The 21,051-nt window shown below is 47.5% G+C and overlaps 30 non-coding genes across 30 annotated transcripts; all 30 read left to right on the top strand.

The window, feature by feature from the left end:
- The first annotated feature begins 90 nt into the window (after positions 1-90).
- Positions 91-163, top strand: TRNAM-CAU (transfer RNA methionine (anticodon CAU)). The gene has a single exon. It is a non-coding gene; the product is annotated as a tRNA-Met (tRNA).
- A 401-nt stretch (positions 164-564) lies between these two features.
- Positions 565-637, top strand: TRNAL-CAA (transfer RNA leucine (anticodon CAA)). Its single transcript has one exon. It is a non-coding gene; the product is annotated as a tRNA-Leu (tRNA).
- A 1,346-nt stretch (positions 638-1,983) lies between these two features.
- On the top strand, positions 1,984-2,056 carry TRNAM-CAU (transfer RNA methionine (anticodon CAU)). The gene has a single exon. It is a non-coding gene; the product is annotated as a tRNA-Met (tRNA).
- Positions 2,057-2,457: 401 nt separating this feature from the next.
- Positions 2,458-2,530, top strand: TRNAL-CAA (transfer RNA leucine (anticodon CAA)). The gene has a single exon. It is a non-coding gene; the product is annotated as a tRNA-Leu (tRNA).
- A 399-nt stretch (positions 2,531-2,929) lies between these two features.
- TRNAL-CAA (transfer RNA leucine (anticodon CAA)) lies at positions 2,930-3,002 on the top strand. Its single transcript has one exon. It is a non-coding gene; the product is annotated as a tRNA-Leu (tRNA).
- Positions 3,003-4,588: 1,586 nt separating this feature from the next.
- TRNAM-CAU (transfer RNA methionine (anticodon CAU)) lies at positions 4,589-4,661 on the top strand. Its single transcript has one exon. It is a non-coding gene; the product is annotated as a tRNA-Met (tRNA).
- Positions 4,662-5,062: 401 nt separating this feature from the next.
- On the top strand, positions 5,063-5,135 carry TRNAS-CGA (transfer RNA serine (anticodon CGA)). The gene has a single exon. It is a non-coding gene; the product is annotated as a tRNA-Ser (tRNA).
- Positions 5,136-5,533: 398 nt separating this feature from the next.
- Positions 5,534-5,606, top strand: TRNAL-CAA (transfer RNA leucine (anticodon CAA)). The gene has a single exon. It is a non-coding gene; the product is annotated as a tRNA-Leu (tRNA).
- A 399-nt stretch (positions 5,607-6,005) lies between these two features.
- Positions 6,006-6,078, top strand: TRNAM-CAU (transfer RNA methionine (anticodon CAU)). The gene has a single exon. It is a non-coding gene; the product is annotated as a tRNA-Met (tRNA).
- A 165-nt stretch (positions 6,079-6,243) lies between these two features.
- Positions 6,244-6,316, top strand: TRNAL-CAA (transfer RNA leucine (anticodon CAA)). Its single transcript has one exon. It is a non-coding gene; the product is annotated as a tRNA-Leu (tRNA).
- A 399-nt stretch (positions 6,317-6,715) lies between these two features.
- Positions 6,716-6,788, top strand: TRNAM-CAU (transfer RNA methionine (anticodon CAU)). The gene has a single exon. It is a non-coding gene; the product is annotated as a tRNA-Met (tRNA).
- Positions 6,789-7,660: 872 nt separating this feature from the next.
- Positions 7,661-7,733, top strand: TRNAL-CAA (transfer RNA leucine (anticodon CAA)). The gene has a single exon. It is a non-coding gene; the product is annotated as a tRNA-Leu (tRNA).
- A 635-nt stretch (positions 7,734-8,368) lies between these two features.
- On the top strand, positions 8,369-8,441 carry TRNAM-CAU (transfer RNA methionine (anticodon CAU)). The gene has a single exon. It is a non-coding gene; the product is annotated as a tRNA-Met (tRNA).
- Positions 8,442-8,842: 401 nt separating this feature from the next.
- On the top strand, positions 8,843-8,915 carry TRNAM-CAU (transfer RNA methionine (anticodon CAU)). The gene has a single exon. It is a non-coding gene; the product is annotated as a tRNA-Met (tRNA).
- A 401-nt stretch (positions 8,916-9,316) lies between these two features.
- On the top strand, positions 9,317-9,389 carry TRNAS-CGA (transfer RNA serine (anticodon CGA)). Its single transcript has one exon. It is a non-coding gene; the product is annotated as a tRNA-Ser (tRNA).
- A 399-nt stretch (positions 9,390-9,788) lies between these two features.
- Positions 9,789-9,861, top strand: TRNAM-CAU (transfer RNA methionine (anticodon CAU)). Its single transcript has one exon. It is a non-coding gene; the product is annotated as a tRNA-Met (tRNA).
- Positions 9,862-10,262: 401 nt separating this feature from the next.
- Positions 10,263-10,335, top strand: TRNAL-CAA (transfer RNA leucine (anticodon CAA)). Its single transcript has one exon. It is a non-coding gene; the product is annotated as a tRNA-Leu (tRNA).
- A 2,056-nt stretch (positions 10,336-12,391) lies between these two features.
- TRNAL-CAA (transfer RNA leucine (anticodon CAA)) lies at positions 12,392-12,464 on the top strand. The gene has a single exon. It is a non-coding gene; the product is annotated as a tRNA-Leu (tRNA).
- A 399-nt stretch (positions 12,465-12,863) lies between these two features.
- TRNAM-CAU (transfer RNA methionine (anticodon CAU)) lies at positions 12,864-12,936 on the top strand. The gene has a single exon. It is a non-coding gene; the product is annotated as a tRNA-Met (tRNA).
- A 1,348-nt stretch (positions 12,937-14,284) lies between these two features.
- On the top strand, positions 14,285-14,357 carry TRNAL-CAA (transfer RNA leucine (anticodon CAA)). Its single transcript has one exon. It is a non-coding gene; the product is annotated as a tRNA-Leu (tRNA).
- A 399-nt stretch (positions 14,358-14,756) lies between these two features.
- TRNAM-CAU (transfer RNA methionine (anticodon CAU)) lies at positions 14,757-14,829 on the top strand. The gene has a single exon. It is a non-coding gene; the product is annotated as a tRNA-Met (tRNA).
- Positions 14,830-15,230: 401 nt separating this feature from the next.
- On the top strand, positions 15,231-15,303 carry TRNAL-CAA (transfer RNA leucine (anticodon CAA)). The gene has a single exon. It is a non-coding gene; the product is annotated as a tRNA-Leu (tRNA).
- Positions 15,304-15,939: 636 nt separating this feature from the next.
- TRNAM-CAU (transfer RNA methionine (anticodon CAU)) lies at positions 15,940-16,012 on the top strand. The gene has a single exon. It is a non-coding gene; the product is annotated as a tRNA-Met (tRNA).
- Positions 16,013-16,650: 638 nt separating this feature from the next.
- TRNAL-CAA (transfer RNA leucine (anticodon CAA)) lies at positions 16,651-16,723 on the top strand. The gene has a single exon. It is a non-coding gene; the product is annotated as a tRNA-Leu (tRNA).
- Positions 16,724-18,070: 1,347 nt separating this feature from the next.
- Positions 18,071-18,143, top strand: TRNAL-CAA (transfer RNA leucine (anticodon CAA)). Its single transcript has one exon. It is a non-coding gene; the product is annotated as a tRNA-Leu (tRNA).
- A 636-nt stretch (positions 18,144-18,779) lies between these two features.
- TRNAL-CAA (transfer RNA leucine (anticodon CAA)) lies at positions 18,780-18,852 on the top strand. Its single transcript has one exon. It is a non-coding gene; the product is annotated as a tRNA-Leu (tRNA).
- Positions 18,853-19,488: 636 nt separating this feature from the next.
- Positions 19,489-19,561, top strand: TRNAM-CAU (transfer RNA methionine (anticodon CAU)). Its single transcript has one exon. It is a non-coding gene; the product is annotated as a tRNA-Met (tRNA).
- Positions 19,562-19,725: 164 nt separating this feature from the next.
- On the top strand, positions 19,726-19,798 carry TRNAM-CAU (transfer RNA methionine (anticodon CAU)). The gene has a single exon. It is a non-coding gene; the product is annotated as a tRNA-Met (tRNA).
- Positions 19,799-20,198: 400 nt separating this feature from the next.
- Positions 20,199-20,271, top strand: TRNAL-CAA (transfer RNA leucine (anticodon CAA)). Its single transcript has one exon. It is a non-coding gene; the product is annotated as a tRNA-Leu (tRNA).
- A 399-nt stretch (positions 20,272-20,670) lies between these two features.
- Positions 20,671-20,743, top strand: TRNAM-CAU (transfer RNA methionine (anticodon CAU)). Its single transcript has one exon. It is a non-coding gene; the product is annotated as a tRNA-Met (tRNA).
- Positions 20,744-21,051: the final 308 nt, after the last annotated feature.

Here is a 21,051-nt window from a genome sequence, read left to right as displayed (position 1 = left end):
TGAATGACTGTTGCTCGGTTTTCTTATTTTTTCGACCTTTCACTTGTGGGAACTATTGATACCGATTGTGTTTGCTAGTGACAACTGTCCGCCTCGGTAGCGCAGTAGGCAGCGCGTCAGTCTCATAATCTGAAGGTCGTGAGTTCAATCCTCACCCGGGGCAAAAGCGGTGCAGATTTTTTGTTTTCTTATGAGAGTTTAATTGGGTCGTGAGGGGTGCGCTGTCTGGAGCAGTAATGAATGACTGTTTCTCGGTTTTCTTACTTTTTCGACCTTTAGTTTGTGGGAACTAATGATCCCGGTTGCGTGTCCCTGTGACCCCTTTCCGCCTCGGTAGCGCAGTAGGCAGCGCGTCAGTCTCATAATCTGAAGGTCGTGAGTTTATTCCACGCCCGGGGCAAAGGCGGTGCAGATTTTTTGTTTGCTTATGAGTGTTTAATTAGGTCGTGAGAGTTGCGCTTTCTGGAGCAGTAATGAATGACTGTTGCTGAGTTTTCTTAATTTTTCGACCGTTAACTTGTGGGAACTATTGATACCGGTTATGTTTCCCAGTGACCCCTGTCCGCCTCGGTAGCGCAGTAGGCAGCGCGTCAGTCTCAAAATCTGAAGGTCGTGAGTTAAATCCTCACCCGGGGCAAAGGTGGTCAGATTTTTGTTTGCTTATGAGAGTTTAATTAGGTCGTGAGGGGTGCGCTGTCTGGAGCAGTAATGAATGACTGTTGCGGAGTTTTCTTACTTTTTCGACCTTTAACTTGTGGGAACTATTGATACCGATTGTGTTTCCCAGTGACACCGTCTCGCCTCGCTAGCGCAGTAGGCGGCGCTTCAGTCTCATAATCTGAAGGTCGTGAGTTCAATCCTTACCCGGGGCAAAGGTGGTGCAGTTTATTTGTTTGCTTATGAGAGTTTAACTAGGTCGGGAGGGGTGCACTGTCTGGAGCAGTAATGAATGACTGTTGCTCGGTTTTCTTATTTTTTCGACCTTTCACTTGTGGGAACTATTCATACCGATTGTGTTTGCTTGTGACAACTGTCCTCCTCGGTAGCGCAGTAGGCAGCGCGTCAGTCTCATAATCTGAAGGTCGTTAGTTCAATCCTCACCCGGGGCAAAAGCGGTGCGGAGTTTTTATTTTCTTATGAGAGTTTAATTGGGTCGTGAGGGGTGCACTGTCTGGAGCAGTAATGAATGACTGTTTCTCGGTTTTCTTACTTTTTCGACCTTTAGTTTGTGGGAACTAATGATCCCGGTTGCGTGTCCCTGTGACCCCTTTCCGCCTCGGTAGCGCAGTAGGCAGCGCGTCAGTCTCATAATCTGAAGGTCGTGAGTTTATTCCACGCCCGGGGCAAAGGCGGTGCAGATTTTTTGTTTGCTTATGAGTGTTTAATTAGGTCGTGAGAGTTGCGCTTTCTGGAGCAGTAATGAATGACTGTTGCTGAGTTTTCTTAATTTTTCGACCGTTAACTTGTGGGAACTATTGATACCGGTTATGTTTCCCAGTGACCCCTGTCCGCCTTGGTATTGCAGTAGGCAGCGCGTCAGTGTCATAATCTGAAGGTCGTGAGTTTAATCCTCACCCGGGGCAAAGGCGGTGAATATTTTTTGCTTGCTTATGAGAGTTTAATTAGGTCGTGAGGGGTGCACTTTCTTGAGCAGTAACGAATGACTGTTGCTCGGTTTTTTTACTTTTCTGACCTTTAACTTGTGGGAACTATTGATACCGATTGTGTTTCCCAGTGACACCTGCCCGCCTCGGCAGCGCCGTAGGCGGCGCGTCAGTCTCATAATCTGAAGGTCGTGAGTTCAATCCTCACCCGGGGCAAAGGCGGTGCAGTTTTTTGTTTGAATATGAGAGTTTAATTAGGTCGGGAGGGGTGCACTGTCTGGAGCAGTAATGAATGACTGTTGCTCGGTTTTCTTATTTTTTCGACCTTTCACTTGTGGGAACTATTGATACCGATTGTGTTTGCTAGTGACAACTGTCCGCCTCGGTAGCGCAGTAGGCAGCGCGTCAGTCTCATAATCTGAAGGTCGTGAGTTCAATCCTCACCCGGGGCAAAAGCGGTGCAGATTTTTTGTTTTCTTATGAGAGTTTAATTGGGTCGTGAGGGGTGCGCTGTCTGGAGCAGTAATGAATGAGTGTTTCTCGGTTTTCTTACTTTTTCGACCTTTAATTTGTGGGAACTAATGATCCCGGTTGCGTGTCCCTGTGACCCCTTTCCGCCTCGGTAGCGCAGTAGGCAGCGCGTCAGTCTCATAATCTGAAGGTCGTGAGTTTATTCCACGCCCGGGGCAAAGGCGGTGCAGATTTTTTGTTTGCTTATGAGTGTTTAATTAGGTCGTGAGAGTTGCGCTTTCTGGAGCAGTAATGAATGACTGTTGCTGAGTTTTCTTAATTTTTCGACCGTTAACTTGTGGGAACTATTGATACCGGTTATGTTTCCCAGTGACCCCTGTCCGCCTCGGTAGCGCAGTAGGCAGCGCGTCAGTCTCAATATCTGAAGGTGGTGAGTTAAATCCTCACCCGGGGCAAAGGTGGTCAGATTTTTGTTTGCTTATGAGAGTTTAATTAGGTCGTGAGGGGTGCGCTGTCTGGAGCAGTAATGAATGACTGTTGCGGAGTTTTCTTACTTTTTCGGCCTTTAACTTGTGGGAACTATTGATACCGATTGTGTTTCCCAGTGACACCTGCTCGCCTCGCTAGCGCAGTAGGCGGCGCTTCAGTCTCATAATCTGAAGGTCGTGAGTTCAATCCTTACCCGGGGCAAAGGTGGTGCAGTTTATTTGTTTGCTTATGAGAGTTTAACTAGGTCGGGAGGGGTGCACTGTCTGGAGCAGTAATGAATGACTGTTGCTCGGTTTTCTCATTTTTTCGACCTTTCACTTGTGGGAACTATTCATACCGATTGTGTTTGCTAGTGACAACTGTCCGCCTCGGTAGCGCAGTAGGCAGCGCGTCAGTCTCAAAATCTGAAGGTCGTGAGTTAAATCCTCACCCGGGGCAAAGGTGGTCAGAGTTTTGTTTGCTTATGAGAGTTTAATCAGGTCGTGAGGGGTGCGCTGTCTGGAGCAGTAATGAATGACTGTTGCGGAGTTTTTTTTTACTTTTTCGACCTTTAACTTGTGGGAACTATTGATACCGATTGTGTTTCCCAGTGACACCTGTTCGCCTAGCTAGCGCAGTAGGCGGCGCTTCAGTCTCATAATCTGAAGGTCGTGAGTTCAATCCTTACCCGGGGCAAAGGCGGTGCCGTTTATTTGTTTGCTTATGAGAGTTTACCTAGGTCGGGAGGGGTGCACTGTCTGGAGCAGTAATGAATGACTGTGGCTCGGTTTTCTTACTTTTTCGACCTTTAATTTGTTGGAACTAATGATCCCGGTTGCGTGTCCCAGTGACACCTGTCCGCCTCGATAGCGCAGTAGGCAGCGCATCAGTCTCATAATTTGAAGGTCATGAATTCAATTCTATCCCGGGGCAAAGGCAGTGCAGATGTTTTGTTTGCTTATGAGAGTTTAATTAGGTCGTGAGGGGTGCACTGTCTGGAGCAGTAATGAATGACTGTTGCTCGGTTTTCTTATTTTTTTGACCTTTAGTTTGTGGGAACTAATGATCGTGGTTGCGTTTCCCAGTGCCCCCTGTCCGCCTCAATAGCGCAGTAGGCAGCGCGTCAGTCTCATAATCTGAAGGTCATGAGTTCGATCCTCACCCGGGGCAAAGGCGGTGCAGATGTTTTGTTTGCTTATGAGAGTTTAATTAGGTCGTGAGGGGATCACTGTCTGGAGCAGTAATGAATGACTGTTGCTCAGTTTTCTTACTTTTTCGACCTTTAATATGTGGGAACTAATGATACCGGTTGCGTTTCCCAGTGACCCCTCTCCGCCTTGGTAGTGCAGTAGGCAGCGCGTCAGTGTCATAATCTGAAGGTCGTGAGTTTAATCCTCACCCGGGGCAAAGGCGGTGAATATTTTTTGCTTGCTTATAAGAGTTTAATGAGGTCGTTAGGGGTGCACGGTCTGGAGAAGTAATGAATGACTGTTGCTGAGGTTTCTTACTTTTTCGACCTTTAATTTGTGGGAACTAATGATCCCGGTTGCGTGTCCCTGTGACCCCTTTCCGCCTCGGTAGCGCAGTAGGCAGCGCGTCAGTCTCATAATCTGAAGGTCGTGAGTTTATTCCACACCCGGGGCAAAGGCGGTGCAGATTTTTTGTTTGCTTATGAGTGTTTAATTAGGTCGTGAGGGGTGCACTTTCTTGAGCAGTAACGAATGACTGTTGCTCGGTTTTTTTACTTTTCTGACCTTTAACTTGTGGGAACTATTGATACCGATTGTGTTTCCCAGTGACACCTGCCCGCCTCAGCAGCGCAGTAGGCGGCGCGTCAGTCTCATAATCTGAAGGTCGTGAGTTCAATCCTCACCCGGGCCAATGGCGGTGCAGTTTTTTTGTTTGAATATGAGAGTTTAATTTGGTCGGGAGGGGTGCACTGTCTGGAGCAGTAATGAATGACTGTTGCTCGGTTTTCTTATTTTTTCGACCTTTCACTTGTGGGAACTATTGATACCGATTGTGTTTGCTAGTGACAACTGTCCGCCTCGGTAGCGCAGTAGGCAGCGCGTCAGTCTCATAATCTGAAGGTCGTGAGTTCAATCCTCACCCGGGGCAAAAGCGGTGCAGATTTTTTGTTTTCTTATGAGAGTTTAATTGGGTCGTGAGGGGTGCGCTGTCTGGAGCAGTAATGAATGAGTGTTTCTCGGTTTTCTTACTTTTTCGACCTTTAATTTGTGGGAACTAATGATCCCGGTTGCGTGTCCCTGTGACCCCTTTCCGCCTCGGTAGCGCAGTAGGCAGCGCGTCAGTCTCATAATCTGAAGGTCGTGAGTTTATTCCACACTCAGGGCAAAGGCGGTGCAGATTTTTTGTTTGCTTATGAGTGTTTAATTAGGTCGTGAGGGTTGCGCTTTCTGGAGCAGTAATGAATGACTGTTGCTGAGTTTTCTTAATTTTTCGACCGTTAACTTGTGGGAACTATTGATACCGGTTTTGTTTCCCAGTGACCCCTGTCCGCCTCGGTAACGCAGTAGGCAGCGCGTCAGTCTCGAAATCTGAAGGTCGTGAGTTAAATCCTCACCCGGGGCAAAGGTGGTCAGATTTTTGTTTGCTTATGAGAGTTTAATTAGGTCGTGAGGGGTGCGCTGTCTGGAGCAGTAATGAATGACTGTTTCTCGGTTTTCTTACTTTTTCGACCTTTAATATGTGGGAACTAATGATCCCGGTTGCGTGTCCCTGTGACCCCTTTCCGCCTCGGTAGCGCAGTAGGCAGCGCGTCAGTCTCATAATCTGAAGGTCGTGAGTTTATTCCACACCCGGGGCAAAGGCGATGCAGATTTTTTGTTTGCTTATGAGTGTTTAATTAGGTCGTTAGGGATGCACGATCTGGAGAAGTAATGAATGACTGTGGCTCGGTTTTTTTTCTTTTTCGACCTTTAATTTGTGGGAACTAATGATACCGGTTGCATTTCGCTGTTACCCAGTCCGCCACGGTAGCGCAGTTGGCAGCGCGTCAGTCTCAAAATCTGAAGGTCGTGAGTTAAATCCTCACCCGGGGCAAAGGTGGTCAGATTTTTGTTTGCTTATGAGAGTTTAATTAGGTCGTGAGGGGTGCGCTGTCTGGAGCAGTAATGAATGACTGTTGCGGAGTTTTCTTACTTTTTCGACCTTTAACTTGTGGGAACTATTGATACCGATTGTGTTTCCCAGTGACACCTGTTCGCCTCGCTTGCGCAGTAGGCGGCGCTTCAGTCTTATAATCTGAAGGTCGTGAGTTCAATCCTTACCCGGGGCAAAGGCGGTGCAGTTTATTTGTTTGCTTATGAGAGTTTAACTAGGTCGGGAGGGGTGCACTGTCTCGAGCAGTAATGAATGACTGTTGCTTGGTTTTCTTATTTTTTCGACCTTTCACTTGTGGGAACTATTGATACCGATTGTGTTTGCTAGTGACAACTGTCCGCCTCGGTAGCGCAGTAGGCAGCGCGTCAGTCTCATAATCTGAAGGTCGTGAGTTCAATCCTCACCCGGGGCAAAAGTGGTGCAGATTTTTTTGTTTTCTTATGAGAGTTTAATTGGGTCGTGAAGGGTGCACTGTCTGGAGCAGTAATTAATGACTGTGGCTCGGTTTTTTTTCTTTTTCGACCTTTAATTTGTGGGAACTAATGATACCGGTTGCATTTCGCTGTTACCCCAGTCCGCCTCGGTAGCGCAGTTGGCAGCGCGTCAGTCTCAAAATCTGAAGGTCTTGAGTTAAATCCTCTCCCGGGGCAAAGGTGGTCAGATTTTTGTTGGCTTATGAGAGTTTAATTAGGTCGTGAGGGGTGCGCTGTCTGGAGCAGTAATGAATGACTGTTGCGGAGTTTTCTTACTTTTTCGACCTTTAACTTGTGGGAACTATTGATACCGATTGTGTTTCCCAGTGACACCTGTTCGCCTCGCTTGCGCAGTAGGCGGCGCTTCAGTCTCATAATCTGAAGGTCGTGAGTTCAATCCTTACCCGGGGCAAAGGCGGTGCAGTTTATTTGTTTGCTTATGAGAGTTTAACTAGGTCGGGAGGGGTGCACTGTCTGGAGCAGTAATGAATGACTGTTGCTCGGTTTTCTTATTTTTTCGACCTTTCACTTGTGGGAACTATTGATACCGATTGTGTTTGCTAGTGACAACTGTCCGCCTCGGTAGCGCAGTAGGCAGCGCGTCAGTCTCATAATCTGAAGGTCGTGAGTTCAATCCTCACCCGGGGCAAAAGCGGTGCAGATTTTTTGTTTTCTTATGAGAGTTTAATTGGGTCGTGAGGGGTGCGCTGTCTGGAGCAGTAATGAATGACTGTTTCTCGGTTTTCTTACTTTTTCGACCTTTAATTTGTGGGAACTAATATTCCCGGTTGCGTGTCCCTGTGACCCCTTTCCGCCTCGGTAGCGCAGTAGGCAGCGCGTCAGTCTCATAATCTGAAGGTCGTGAGTTTATTCCACACCCGGGGCAAAGGCGGTGCAGATTTTTTGTTTGCTTATGAGTGTTTAATTAGGTCGTGAGGGTTGCGCTTTCTGGAGCAGTAATGAATGACTGTTGCTGAGTTTTCTTAATTTTTCGACCGTTAACTTGTGGGAACTATTGATACCGGTTATGTTTCCCAGTGACCCCTGTCCGCCTCGGTAACGCAGTAGGCAGCGCGTCAGTCTCTAAATCTGAAGGTCGTGAGTTCAATCCTCACCCGGGGCAAAGGTGGTCAGATTTTTGTTTGCTTATGAGAGTTTAATTAGGTCGTGAGGGGTGCGCTGTCTGGAGCAGTAATGAATGACTGTTTCTCGGTTTTCTTACTTTTTCGACCTTTAATTTGTGGGAACTAATGATCCCGGTTGCGTGTCCCTGTGACCCCTTTCCGCCTCGGTAGCGCAGTAGGCAGCGCGTCAGTCTATAATCTGAAGGTCGTGAGTTTATTGCACACCCGGGGCAAAGACGGTGCAGATTTTTTGTTTGCTTATGAGTGTTTAATTAGGTCGTGAGGGGTGCGCTTTCTGGAGCAGTAATGAATGACTGTTGCTGAGTTTTCTTAATTTTTTGACCGTTAACTTATGGGAACTATTGATACCGGTTATGTTTCCCAGTGACCCCTGTCCGCCTCGGTAGTGCAGTAGGCAGCGCGTCAGTCTCAAAATCTTAAGGTCGTGAGTTAAATCCTCACCCGGGGCAAAGGTGGTCAGATTTTTGTTTGCTTATGAGAGTTTAATTAGGTCGTGAGGGGTGCGCTGTCTGGAGCAGTAATGAATGACTGTTGCGGAGTTTTTTTACTTTTTCGACCTTTAACTTGTGGGAACTATTGATACCGATTGTGTTTCCCAGTGACACTTGTTCGCCTCGCTAGCGCAGTAGGCGGCGCTTCAGTCTCATAATCTGAAGGTCATGAGTTCAATCCTTACCCGGGGCAAAGGCGGTGCCGTTTATTTGTTTGCTTATGAGAGTTTACCTAGGTCGGGAGGGGTGCACTGTCTGGAGCAGTAATGAATGACTGTGGCTCGGTTTTCTTACTTTTTCGACCTTTAATTTGTTGGAACTAATGATCCCGGTTGCGTGTCCCAGTGACACCTGTCCGCCTGTATAGCGCAGTAGGCAGCGCATCAGTCTCATAATTTGAAGGTCATGAATTCAATTCTATCCCGGGGCAAAGGCAGTGCAGATGTTTTGTTTGCTTATGAGAGTTTAATTAGGTCGTGAGGGGTGCACTGTCTGGAGCAGTAATGAATGACTGTTGCTCGGTTTTCTCATTTTTTGACCTTTAGTTTGTGGGAACTAATGATCGTGGTTGCGTTTCCCAGTGACCCCTGTCCGCCTCGGTAGCGCAGTAGGCAGCGCGTCAGTCTCATAATCTGAAGGTCATGAGTTCGATCCTCACCCGGGGCAAAGGCGGTGCAGATGTTTTGTTTGCTTATGAGAGTTTAATTAGGTCGTGAGGGGATCACTGTCTGGAGCAGTAATGAATGACTGTTGCTCAGTTTTCTTACTTTTTCGACCTTTAATTTGTGGGAACTAATGATACCGGTTGCGTTTCCCAGTGACCCCTCTCCGCCTTGGTAGTGCAGTAGGCAGCGCGTCAGTCTCATAATCTGAAGGTCGTGAGTTTAATCCTTACCCGGGGCAAAGGCGGTGAATATTTTTTGCTTGCTTATAAGAGTTTAATTAGGTCGTTAAGGGTGCACGGTCTGGAGAAGTAATGAATGACTGTTGCTGAGGTTTCTTACTTTTCCAACCTTTAAATTGTGGGAGCTATTGATACCGGTTGTGTTTCCCAGTGACCCCTGTCCGCCTCGGTAGCGCAGTAGGCAGCGCGTCAGTCTCATACTCTGAAGGTCGTGAGTTCAATCCACACCCGGGGCAAAGGCGGTGCAGATTTTTTGTTTGCTTATGAGAGTTTAATTAGGTCGTGAGGGGTGCACTTTCTTGAGCAGTAACGAATGACTGTTGCTCGGTTTTTTTACTTTTCTGACCTTTAACTTGTGGGAACTATTGATACCGATTGTGTTTCCCAGTGACACCTGCCCGCCTCGGCAGCGCAGTAGGCGGCGCGTAAGTCTCATAATCTGAAGGTCGTGAGTTCAATCCTCACCCGGGCCAATGGTGGTGCAGTTTTTTTGTTTGAATATGAGAGGTTAATTAGGTCGTGAGGGGTGCACTGTCTGGAGCAGTAATGAATGACTGTTGCTGAGTTTTCTTAATTTTTCGACCGTTAACTTGTGGGAACTATTGATACATGTTATGTTTTCCAGTGACCCCTGTCCGCCTCGGTAACGCAGTAGGCAGCGCGTCAGTCTCGAAATCTGAAGGTCGTGAGTTAAATCCTCACCCGGGGCAAAGGTGGTCAGATTTTTGTTTGCTTATGAGAGTTTAATTAGGTCGTGAGGGGTGCGCTGTCTGGAGCAGTAATGAATGACTGTTGCGGAGTTTTCTTACTTTTTCGACCTTTAACTTGTGGGAACTATTGATACCGATTGTGTTTCCCAGTGACACCTGTTCGCCTCGCTAGCGCAGTAGGCGGCGCTTCAGTCTCATAATCTGAAGATCGTGAGTTCAATCCTTACCCGGGGCAAAGACGGTGCAGTTTATTTGTTTGCTTATGAGAGTTTAACTAGGTCGGGAGGGGTGCACTGTCTGGAGCAGTAATGAATGACTGTTGCTCGGTTTTCTTATTTTTTCGACCTTTCACTTGTGGGAACTATTGATACCGATTGTGTTTGCTAGTGACAACTGTCTGCCTCGGTAGCGTAGTAGGCAGCGCGTCAGTCTCATAATCTGAAGGTCGTTAGTTCAATCCTCACCCGGGGCAAAAGCGGTGCAGATTTTTTGTTTTCTTATGAGAGTTTAATTGGGTCGTGAGGGGTGCGCTGTCTGGAGCAGTAATGAATGACTGTTTCTCGGTTTTCTTACTTTTTCGACCTTTAAATTGTGGGAACTAATGATCCCGGTTGCGTGTCCCTGTGACCCCTTTCCGCCTCGGTAGCGCAGTAGGCAGCGCGTCAGTCTCATAATCTGAAGGTCGTGAGTTTATTCCACACCCGGGGCAAAGGCGGTGCAGATTTTTTGTTTGCTTGTGAGTGTTTAATTAGGTCGTGAGGGGTGCGCTTTCTGGAGCAGTAATGAATGACTGTTGCTGAGTTTTCTTAATTTTTCGACCGTTAACTTGTGGGAACTATTGATACCTGTTATGTTTCCCAGTGACCCCTGTCCGCCTCGGTAGCGCAGTAGGCAGCGCGTCAGTCTCAAATTCTGAAGGTCGTGAGTTAAATCCTCACCCGGGGCAAAGGTGGTCAGATTTTTGTTTGCTTATGAGAGTTTAATTAGGTCGTGAGGGGTGCGCTGTCTGGAGAAGTAATGAATGACTGATGCGGAGTTTTCTTACTTTTTCGACCTTTAACTTGTGGGAACTATTGATACCAATTGTGTTTCCCAGTGACACCTGTTCGCCTCGCTAGCGCAGTAGGCGGCGCTTCAGTCTCATAATCTGAAGGTCGTGAGTTCAATCCTTACCCGGGGCAAAGGCGGTGCCGTTTATTTGTTTGCTTATGAGAGTTTTCCTAGGTCGGGAGGGGTGCACTGTCTGGAGCAGTAATGAATGACTGTTGCTCGGTTTTCTTATTTTTTCGACCTTTCACTTGTGGGAACTATTGATACCGATTGTGTTTGCTAGGGACAACTGTCCGCCTCGGTAGCGCAGTAGGCAGCACGTCAGTCTCATAATCTGAAGGTCGTGACTTCAATCCTCACCCGGGGCAAAAGCGGTGCATATTTTTTGTTGGCTTATGAGAGTTTAATTAGGTTGTGAGGAGTGCGCTGTCTGGAGCAGTAATGAATGACTGTTGCTGAGTTTTCTTACTTTTTCGACCTTTACTTGTGGGAACGATTGATACCCATTGTGTTTCCCATTGACCCCTGTTCACCTCGGTAGCGCAGTAGGCAGCGCGTCAGTCTCATATTCGGAAGGTCGTGAGTTCAATCCACACCCGGGGCAAAGGCGGTGCAGATTTTTTGTTTGCTTATGAGAGTTTAATTAGGTCGTGAGGGGTGCACTGTCTAGAGCAGTAACGGATGACTGTTGCTCGGTTTTTTTACTTTTCTGACCTTTAACTTGTGGGAACTATTGATACCGATTGTGTTTCCCAGTGACACCTGCCCGCCTCGGCAGCGCAGTAGGCGGCGCGTCAGTCTCATAATCTGAATTTCGTGAGTTCGATCCTCACCCGGGGCAAAGGCGGTGCAGATGTTTTGTTTGCTTATGAGAGTTTAATTAGGTCGTGAGGGGATCACTGTCTGGAGCAGTAATGAATGACTGTTGCTCAGTTTTCTTACTTTTTCGACCTTTAATTTGTGGGAACTAATGATACCGGTTGCGTTTCCCAGTGACCCCTCTCCGCCTTGGTAGTGCAGTAGGCAGCGCGTCAGTCTCATAATCTGAAGGTCGTGAGTTTAATCCTCACCCGGGGCAAAGGCGGTGAATATTTTTTGCTTGCTTATAAGAGTTTAATTAGGTCGTTAGGGGTGCACGGTCTGGAGAAGTAATGAATGACTGTTGCTGAGGTTTCTTACTTTTTCGACCTTTAACTTGTGGGAGCTATTGATACCGGTTGTGTTTCCCAGTGACCCCTGTCCGCCTCGGTAGCGCAGTAGGCAGCGCGTTAGTCTCATACTCTGAAGGTCGTGAGTTCAATCCACACCCGGGGCAAAGGCGGTGCAGATTTTTTGTTTGCTTATGAGAGTTTAATTAGGTCGTGAGGGGTGCACTGTCTTGAGCAGTAACGAATGACTGTTGCTCGGTTTTTTTACTTTCCGACCTTTAACTTGTGGGAACTACTGATACCGATTGTGTTTCCCAGTGACACCTGCCCGCCTCGGCAGCGCAGTAGGCGGCGCGTCAGTCTCATAATCTGAAGGTCGTGAGTTCAATCCTCACCCGGGCCAATGGCGGTGCAGTTTTTTTGTTTGATTATGAGAGTTTAATTAGGTCGTGAGGGGTGCACTGTCTGGAGCAGTAATGAATGACTGTGGCTCGGTTTTTTTTCTTTTTCGACCTTTAATTTGTGGGAACTAATGATACCGGTTGCATTTCGCTGTTACCCCAGTCCGCCTCGGTAGCGCAGTTGGCAGCGCGTCAGTCTCATAATCTGAAGGTCGTGAGTTTATTCCACACCCGGGGCAAAGGCGGTGAAGATTTTTTGTTTGCTTGTGAGTGTTTAATTAGGTTGTGAGGGGTGCGCTTTCTGGAGCAGTAATGAATGACTGTTGCTGAGTTTTCTTAATTTTTCGACCGTTAACTTGTGGGAACTATTGATACCGGTTATGTTTCCCAGTGACCCCTGTCCGCCTCGGTAGCGCAGTAGGCAGCGCGTCAGTCTCAAATTCTGAAGGTCGTGAGTTAAATCCTCACCCGGGGCAAAGGTGGTCAGATTTTTGTTTGCTTATGAGAGTTTAATTAGGTCGTGAGGGGTGCGCTGTTTGGAGCAGTAATGAATGACTGATGCGGAGTTTTCTTACTTTTTCGACCTTTAACTTGTGGGAACTATTGATACCGATTGTGTTTCCCAGTGACACCTGTTCGCCTCGCTAGCGCAGTAGGCGACGCTTCAGTCTCATAATCTGAAGTTCGTGAGTTCAATCCTTACCCGGGGCAAAGGCGGTGCCGTTTATTTGTTTGCTTATGAGAGTTTTCCTAGGTCGGGAGGGGTGCACTGTCTGGAGCAGTAATGAATGACTGTTGCTCGGTTTTCTTATTTTTTCGACCTTTCACTTGTGGGAACTATTGATACCGATTGTGTTTGCTAGTGACAACTGTCCGCCTCGGTAGCGCAGTAGGCAGCGCGTCAGTCTCATAATCTGAAGGTCGTGACTTCAATCCTCACCCGGGGCAAAAGCTGTGCATATTTTTTGTTGGCTTATGAGAGTTTAATTAGGTTGTGAGGAGTGCGCTGTCTGGAGCAGTAATGAATGACTGTTGCTGAGTTTTCTTACTTTTTCGACCTTTACTTGTGGGAACGATTGATACCGATTGTGTTTCCCATTGACCCCTGTTCACCTCGGTAGCGCAGTAGGCAGCGCGTCAGTCTCATATTCTGAAGGTCGTGAGTTCAATCCACACCCGGGGCAAAGGCGGTGCAGATTTTTTGTTTGCTTATGAGAGTTTAATTAGGTCGTGAGGGGTGCACTGTCTAGAGCAGTAACGAATGACTGTTGCTCGGTTTTTTTACTTTTCTGACCTTTAACTTGTGGGAACTATTGATACCGATTGTGTTTCCCAGTGACACCTGCCCGCCTCGGCAGCGCAGTAGGCGGCGCGTCAGTCTCATAATCTGAAGGTCGTGAGTTCGATCCTCACTCGGGGCAAAGGCGGTGCAGATGTTTTGTTTGCTTATGAGAGTTTAATTATGTCGTGAGGGGATCACTGTCTGGAGCAGTAATGAATGACTGTTGCTCGGTTTTCTTACTTTTTCGACCTTTAATTTGTGGGAACTAATGATACCGGTTGCGTTTCCCAGTGACCCCTCTCCGCCTTGGTAGTGCAGTAGGCAGCGCGTCAGTCTCATAATCTGAAGGTCGTGAGTTTAATCCTCACCCGGGGCAAAGGCGGTGAATATTTTTTGCTTGCTTATAAGAGTTTAATTAGGTCGTTAGGGGTGCACGGTCTGGAGAAGTAATGAATGACTGTTGCTGAGGTTTCTTACTTTTTCGACCTTTAACTTGTGGGAGCTATTGATACCGGTTGTGTTTCCCAGTGACCCCTGTCCGCCTCGGTAGCGCAGTAGGCAGCGCGTTAGTCTCATACTCTGAAGGTCGTGAGTTCAATCCACACCCGGGGCAAAGGCGGTGCAGATTTTTTGTTTGCTTATGAGAGTTTAATTAGGTCGTGAGGGGTGCACTGTCTTGAGCAGTAACGAATGACTGTTGCTCGGTTTTTTTACTTTTCTGACCTTTAACTTGTGGGAACTTTTGATACCGATTGTGTTTCCCAGTGACACCTGCCCGCCTCGGCAGCGCAGTAGGCGGCGCGTCAGTCTCATAATCTGAAGGTCGTGAGTTCAATCCTCACCCGGGCCAATGGCGGTGCAGTTTTTTTGTTTGATTATGAGAGTTTAATTAGGTCGTGAGGGGTGCACTGTCTGGAGCAGTAATGAATGACTGTGGCTCGGTTTTTTTTCTTTTTCGACCTTTAATTTGTGGGAACTAATGATACCGGTTGCATTTCGCTGTTACCCCAGTCCGCCTCAGTAGCGCAGTTGGCAGCGCGTCAGTCTCAAAATCTGAAGGTCCTGAGTTAAATCCTCACCCGGGGCAAAGGTGGTCAGATTTTTGTTTGCTTATGAGAGTTTAATTAGGTCGTGAGGGGTGCGCTGTCTGGAGCAGTAATGAATGATTGTTGCGGAGTTTTCTTACTTTTTCGACCTTTAACTTGTGGGAACTATTGATACCGATTGTGTTTCCCAGTGACACCTGTTCGCCTCGCTTGCGCAGTAGGCGGCGCTTCAGTCTCATTATCTGAAGGTCGTGAGTTCAATCCTTACCCGGGGCAAAGGCGGTGCAGTTTATTTGTTTGCTTATGTGAGTTTAACTAGGTCGGGAGGGGTGCACTGTCTGGAGCAGTAATGAATGACTGTTGCTCGGTTTTCTTATTTTTTCGACCTTTCACTTGAGGGAACTATTGATACCGATTGTGTTTGCTAGTGACAACTGTCCGCCTCGGTAGCGCAGTAGGCAGCGCGTCAGTCTCATAATCTGAAGGTCGTGTGTTCAATCCTCACCCGGGGCAAAAGCGGTGCAGATTTTTTGTTTTCTTATGAGAGTTTAATTGGGTCGTGAGGGGTGCGCTGTCTGGAGCAGTAATGAATGACTGTTTCTCGGTTTTCTTACTTTTTCGACCTTTAATTTGTGGGAACTAATGATCCCGGTTGCGTGTCCCTGTGACCCCTTTCCGCCTCGGTAGCGCAGTAGGCATTGCGTCAGTCTCATAATCTGAAGGTCGTGAGTTTATTCCACACCCGGGGCAAAGGCGGTGCAGATTTTTTGTTTGCTTATGAGTGTTTAATTAGGTCGTGAGGGTTGCGCTTTCTGGAGCAGCAATGAATGACTGTTGCTGAGTTTTCTTAATTTTTCGACCGTTAACTTGTGGGAACTATTGATACCGGTTATGTTTCCCAGTGACCCCTGTCCGCCTCGGTAGCGCAGTAGGCAGCGCATCAGTCTCAAAATCTGAAGGTCGTGAGTTAAATCCTCACCCGGGGCAAAGGTGGTCAGATTTTTGTTTGCTTATGAGAGTTTAATTAGGTCGTGAGGGGTGCGCTGTCTGGAGCAGTAATGAATGACTGTTGCGGAGTTTTCTTACTTTTTCGACCTTTAACTTGTGGGAACTATTGATACCGATTGTGTTTCCCAGTGACACCTGTTCGCCTCGCTAGCGCAGTAGGCGGCGCTTCAGTCTCATAATCTGAAGGTCGTGAGTTCAATCCTTACCCGGGACAAAGGAGGTGCAGTTTATTTGTTTGCTTATGAGAGTTTAACTAGGTCGGGAGGGGTGCACTGTCTGGAGCAGTAATGAATGACTGTTGCTCGGTTTTCTTATTTTTTCGACCTTTCACTTGTGGGAACTATTGATACCGATTGTGTTTGCTAGTGACAACTGTCCGCCTCGGTAGCGCAGTAGGCAGCGCGTAAATCTCCTAATCTGAAGGTCGTTAGTTCAATCCTCACCCGGGGCAAAAGCGGTGCAGATTTTTTGTTTTCTTATGAGAGTTTAATTGGGTCGTGAGGGGTGCGCTGTCTGGAGCAGTAATGAATGACTGTTTCTCGGTTTTCTTATTTTTTCGACCTTTAATTTGTGGGAACTAATGATCCCGGTTGCGTGTCCCTGTGACCCCTTTCCGCCTCGGTAGCGCAGTAGGCAGCGCGTCAGTCTCATAATCTGAAGGTCGTGAGTTCAATCCTTACCCGGGACAAAGGAGGTGCAGTTTATTTGTTTGCTTATAAGAGTTTAATTAGGTCGTTAGGGGTGCACGGTCTGGAGAAGTAATGAATGACTGTTGCTGAGGTTTCTTACTTTTTCGACCTTTAACTTGTGGGAGCTATTGATACCGGTTGTGTTTCCCAGTGACCCCTGTCCGCCTCGGTAGCGCAGTAGGCAGCGCGTTAGTCTCATACTCTGAAGGTCGTGAGTTCAATCCACACCCGGGGCAAAGGCGGTGCAGATTTTTTGTTTGCTTATGAGAGTTTAATTAGGTTGTGAGGGGTGCACTGTCTTGAGCAGTAACGAATGACTGTTGCTCGGTTTTTTTACTTTTCTGACCTTTAACTTGTGGGAACTATTGATACCGATTGTGTTTCCCAGTGACACCTGCCCGCCTCGGCAGCGCAGTAGGCGGCGCGTCAGTCTCATAATCTGGAGGTCGTGAGTTCAATCCTCACCCGGGCCAATGGCGGTGCAGTTTTTTTGTTTGATTATGAGAGTTTAATTAGGTCGTGAGGGGTGCACTGTCTGGAGCAGTAATGAATGACTGTGGCTCGGTTTTTTTTCTTTTTCGACCTTTAATTTGTGGGAACTAATGATACCGGTTGCATTTCGCTGTTACCCCAGTCCGCCTCGGTAGCGCAGTTGGCAGCGCGTCAGTCTCAAAATCTGAAGGTCCTGAGTTAAATCCTCACCCGGGGCAAAGGCGGTGCAGATGTTTTGTTTGCTTATGAGAGTTTAATTAGGTCGTGAGGGGATCACTGTCTGGAGCAGTAATGAATGACTGTTGCTCAGTTTTCTTACTTTTTCGACCTTTAATTTGTGGGAACTAATGATACCGGTTGCGTTTCCCAGTGACCCCTGTCCGCCTCGATAGCGCAGTAGGCAACGCATCAGTCTGATAATTTGAAGGTCATGAATTCAATTCTATCATGGGGCAAAGGCAGTGCAGATGTTTTGTTTGCTTATGAGAGTTTAATTAGGTCGTGAGGGCTGCACTGTCTGGAGCAGTAATGAATGACTGTTGCTCGGTTTTCTTATTTTTTTGACCTTTAGTTTGTGGGAACTAATGATCGTGGTTGCGTTTCCCAGTGACTCCTGTCCGCCTCGGTAGCGCAGTAGGCAGCCGTCAGTCTCATAATCTGAAGGTCGTGAGTTCGATCCTAACCCGGGGCAAAGGCGGTGTAGATGTTTTGTTTGCTTATAAGAGTTTAATTAGGTCGTGAGGGGATCACTGTCTGGAGCAGTAATGAATGACTGTTGCTCAGTTTTCTTACTTTTTCGACCTTTAATTTGTGGGAACTAATGATACCGGTTGCGTTTCCCAGTGACCCCTGTCCGCCTTGGCAGTGCAGTAGGCAGCGCGTCAGTCTCATAATCTGAAGGTCGTGAGTTTAATCCTCACCCGGGGCAAAGGCGGTGAATATTTTTTGCTTGCTTATAAGAGTTTAATTAGGTCGTTAGGGGTCTCGGTCTGGAGAAGTAATGAATGACTGTTGCTGAGGTTTCTTACTTTTTCGACCTTTAACTTGTGGGAGCTATTGATACCGGTTGTGTTTCCCAGTGACCCCTGTCCGCCTCGGTAGCGCAGTAGGCAGCGCGTCAGTCTCATACCCTGAAGGTCGTGAGTTCAATCCACACCCGCGGCAAAGGCGGTGCAGATTTTTTGTTTGCTTATGAGAGTTTAATTAGGTCGTGAGGGGTGCACTGTCTTGAGCAGTAACGAATGACTGTTGCTCGGTTTTTTTACTTTTCTGACCTTTAACTTGTGGGAACTATTGATACCGATTGTGTTTCCCAGTGACACCTGCCCGCCTCGGCAGCGCAGTAGGCGGCGCGTCAGTCTCATAATCTGAAGGTCGTGAGTTCAATCCTCACCCGGGCCAATGGCGGTGCAGTTTTTTTGTTTGATTATGAGAGTTTAATAAGGTCGTGAGGGGTGCACTGTCTGGAGCAGTAATGAATGACTGTGGCTCGTTTTTTTTTCTTTTTCGACCTTCAATTTGTGGAAACTAATAATACTGGTTGCATTTCGCTGTTACCCCAGTCCGCCTCGGTAGCGCAGTTGGCAGCGCGTCAGTCTCAAAATCTGAAGGTCGTGAGTTAAATCCTCACCCGGGGCAAAGGTGGTCAGATTTTTGTTTGCTTATGAGAGTTTAATTAGGTCGTGAGGGGTGCGCTGTCTGGAGCAGTAATGAATGACTGTTGCTGAGTTTTCTTACTTTTGCGACCTTTAACTTGTGGGAACTATTGATACCGATTGTGTTTCCCAGTGACACCTGTTCGCCTCGCTTGCGCAGTAGGCGGCGCTTCAGTCTCATAATCTGAAAGTCGTGAGTTCAATCCTTACCCGGGGCAAAGGCGGTGCAGTTTATTTGTTTGCTTATGAGAGTTTAACTAGGTCGGGAGGGGTGCACTGTCTGGAGCAGTAATGAATGACTGTTGCTCGGTTTTCTTATTTTTTCGACCTTTCACTTGTGGGAACTATTGATACCGATTGTGTTTGCTAGTGACAACTGTCCGCCTCGGTAGCGCAGTAGGCAGCGCGTCAGTCTCATAATCTGAAGGTCGTGAGTTTATTCCACACCCGGGGCAAAGGCGGTGCAGATTTTTTGTTTTCTTATGAGTGTTTAATTAGGTCGTGAGGGTTGCGCTTTCTGGAGCAGTAATGAATGACTGTTGCTGAGGTTTCTTAATTTTTCGACCGTTAACTTATGGGAACTATTGATACCGGTTATGTTTCCCAGTGACCCCTGTCCGCCTCGGTAGCGCAGTAGGCAGCGCGTCAGTCTCAAAATCTGAAGGTCGTGAGTTAAATCCTCACCCGGGGCAAAGGTGGTCAGATTTTTGTTTGCTTATGAGGGTTTAATTAGGTCGTGAGGGGTGCGCTGTCTGGAGCAGTAATGAATGACTGTTGCGGAGTTTTCTTACTTTTTCGACCTTTAACTTGTGGGAACTATTGATACCGATTGTGTTTCCCAGTGACACCTGTTCGCCTCGCTAGCGCAGTAGGCGGCGCTTCAGTCTCATAATCTGAAGGTCGTGAGTTCAATCCTTACCCGGGGCAATGGCTATGCCGTTTATTTGTTTGCTTATGAGAGTTTACCTAGGTCGGGCGGGGTGCACTGTCTGGAGCAGTAATGAATGACTGTGGCTCGGTTTTCTTACTTTTTCGCCATTTAGTTTGTTGGAACTAATGATCCCGGTTGCGTGTCCCAGTGACACCTGTCCGCCTCGATAGCGCAGTAGGCAACGCATCAGTCTGATACCTTGAAGGTCATGAATTCAATTCTATCATGGGGCAAAGGCAGTGCAGATGTTTTGTTTGCTTATGAGAGTTTAATTAGGTCGTGAGGGCTGCACTGTCTGGAGCAGTAATGAATGACTGTTGCTCGGTTTTCTTGTTTTTTTGACCTTTAGTTTGTGGGAACTAATGATCGTGGTTGCGTTTCCCAGTGACTCCTGTCCGCCTCGGTAGCGCAGTAGGCAGCTCGTCAGTCTCATAATCTGAAGGTCGTGAGTTCGATCCTCACCCGGGGCAAAGGCGGTGCAGATGTTTTGTTTGCTTATGAGAGTTTAATTAGGTCGTGAGGGGATCACTGTCTGGAGCAGTAATGAATGACTGTTGCTCAGTTTTCTTACTTTTTCGACCTTTAATTTGTGGGAACTAATGATACCGGTTGCGTTTCCCAGTGACCCCTGTCCGCCTTGGTAGCGCAGTAGGCAGCGCGTCAGTCTCATAATCTGAAGGTCGTGAGTTTAATCCTCACCCGGGGCAAAGGCGGTAAATATTTTTTGCTTGCTTATAAGAGTTTAATTAGGTCGTTAGGGGTGCTCGGTCTGGAGAAGTAATGAATGACTGTTGCTGAGGTTTCTTACTTTTTCGACCTTTAACTTGTGGGAGCTATTGATACCGGTTGTGTTCCCCGTGACCCCTGTCCGCCTCGGTAGCGCAGTAGGCAGCGCGTCAGTCTCATACCCTGAAGGTCGTGAGTTCAATCCACACCCGGGGCAAAGGCGGTGCAGTTTTTTTGTTTGATTATGAGAGTTTAATAAGGTCGTGAGGGGTGCACTGTCTGGAGCAGTAATGAATGACTGTGGCTCGGTTTTTTTTCTTTTTCGACCTTCAATTTGTGAAAACTAATGATACTGGTTGCATTTCGCTGTTACCCCAGTCCGCCTCGGTAGCGCAGTTGGCAGCGCATCAGTCTCAAAATCTGAAGGTCGTGAGTTAAATCCTCACCCGGGGCAAAGGTGGTCAGATTTTTGTTTGCTTATGAGAGTTTAATTAGGTCGTGAGGGGTGCGCTGTCTGGAGCAGTAATGAATGACTGTTGCTGAGTTTTCTTACTTTTTCGACCTTTAACTTGTGGGAACTATAGATACCGATTGTGTTTCCCAGTGACACCTGTTCCCCTCGCTTGCGCAGTAGGCGGCGCTTCAGTCTCATAATATGAAGGTCGTGAGTTCAATCCTTACCCGAGGCAAAGGCGGTGCCGTTTATTTGTTTGCTTATGAGAGTTTAACTAGGTCGGGAGGGGTGCACTGCCTGGAGCTGTAATGAATGACTGTTGCTCGGTTTTCTTATTTTTTCGACCTTTCACTTGTGGGAACTATTGATACCGATTGTGTTTGCTAGTGACAACTGTCCGCCTCGGTAGCGCAGTAGGCAGCGCGTCAGTCTCATAATCTGAAGGTCGTGAGTTCAATCCTCACCCGGGGCAAAAGCGGTGCAGATTTTTTGTTTTCTTATGAGAGTTTAATTGGGTCGTGAGGGGTGCGCTGTCTGGAGCAGTAATGAATGACTGTTTCTCGGTTTTCTTACTTTTTCGACCTTTAATTTGTGGGAACTAATGATCCCGGTTGCGTGTCCCTGTGACCCCTTTCCGCCTCGGTAGCGCAGTAGGCAGCGCGTCAGTCTCATAATCTGAAGGTCGTGAGTTTATTCCACACCCGGGGCAAAGGCGGTGCAGATTTTTTGTTTGCTTATGAGTGTTTAATTAGGTCGTGAGGGTTGCGCTTTCTGGAGCAG

Source organism: Rhipicephalus microplus, chromosome 3 (assembly GCF_043290135.1).
Source record: "Rhipicephalus microplus isolate Deutch F79 chromosome 3, USDA_Rmic, whole genome shotgun sequence".
NCBI lineage: Eukaryota > Metazoa > Arthropoda > Arachnida > Ixodida > Ixodidae > Rhipicephalus > Rhipicephalus microplus.
This window is presented reverse-complemented; position numbering and strand designations above follow the sequence as displayed.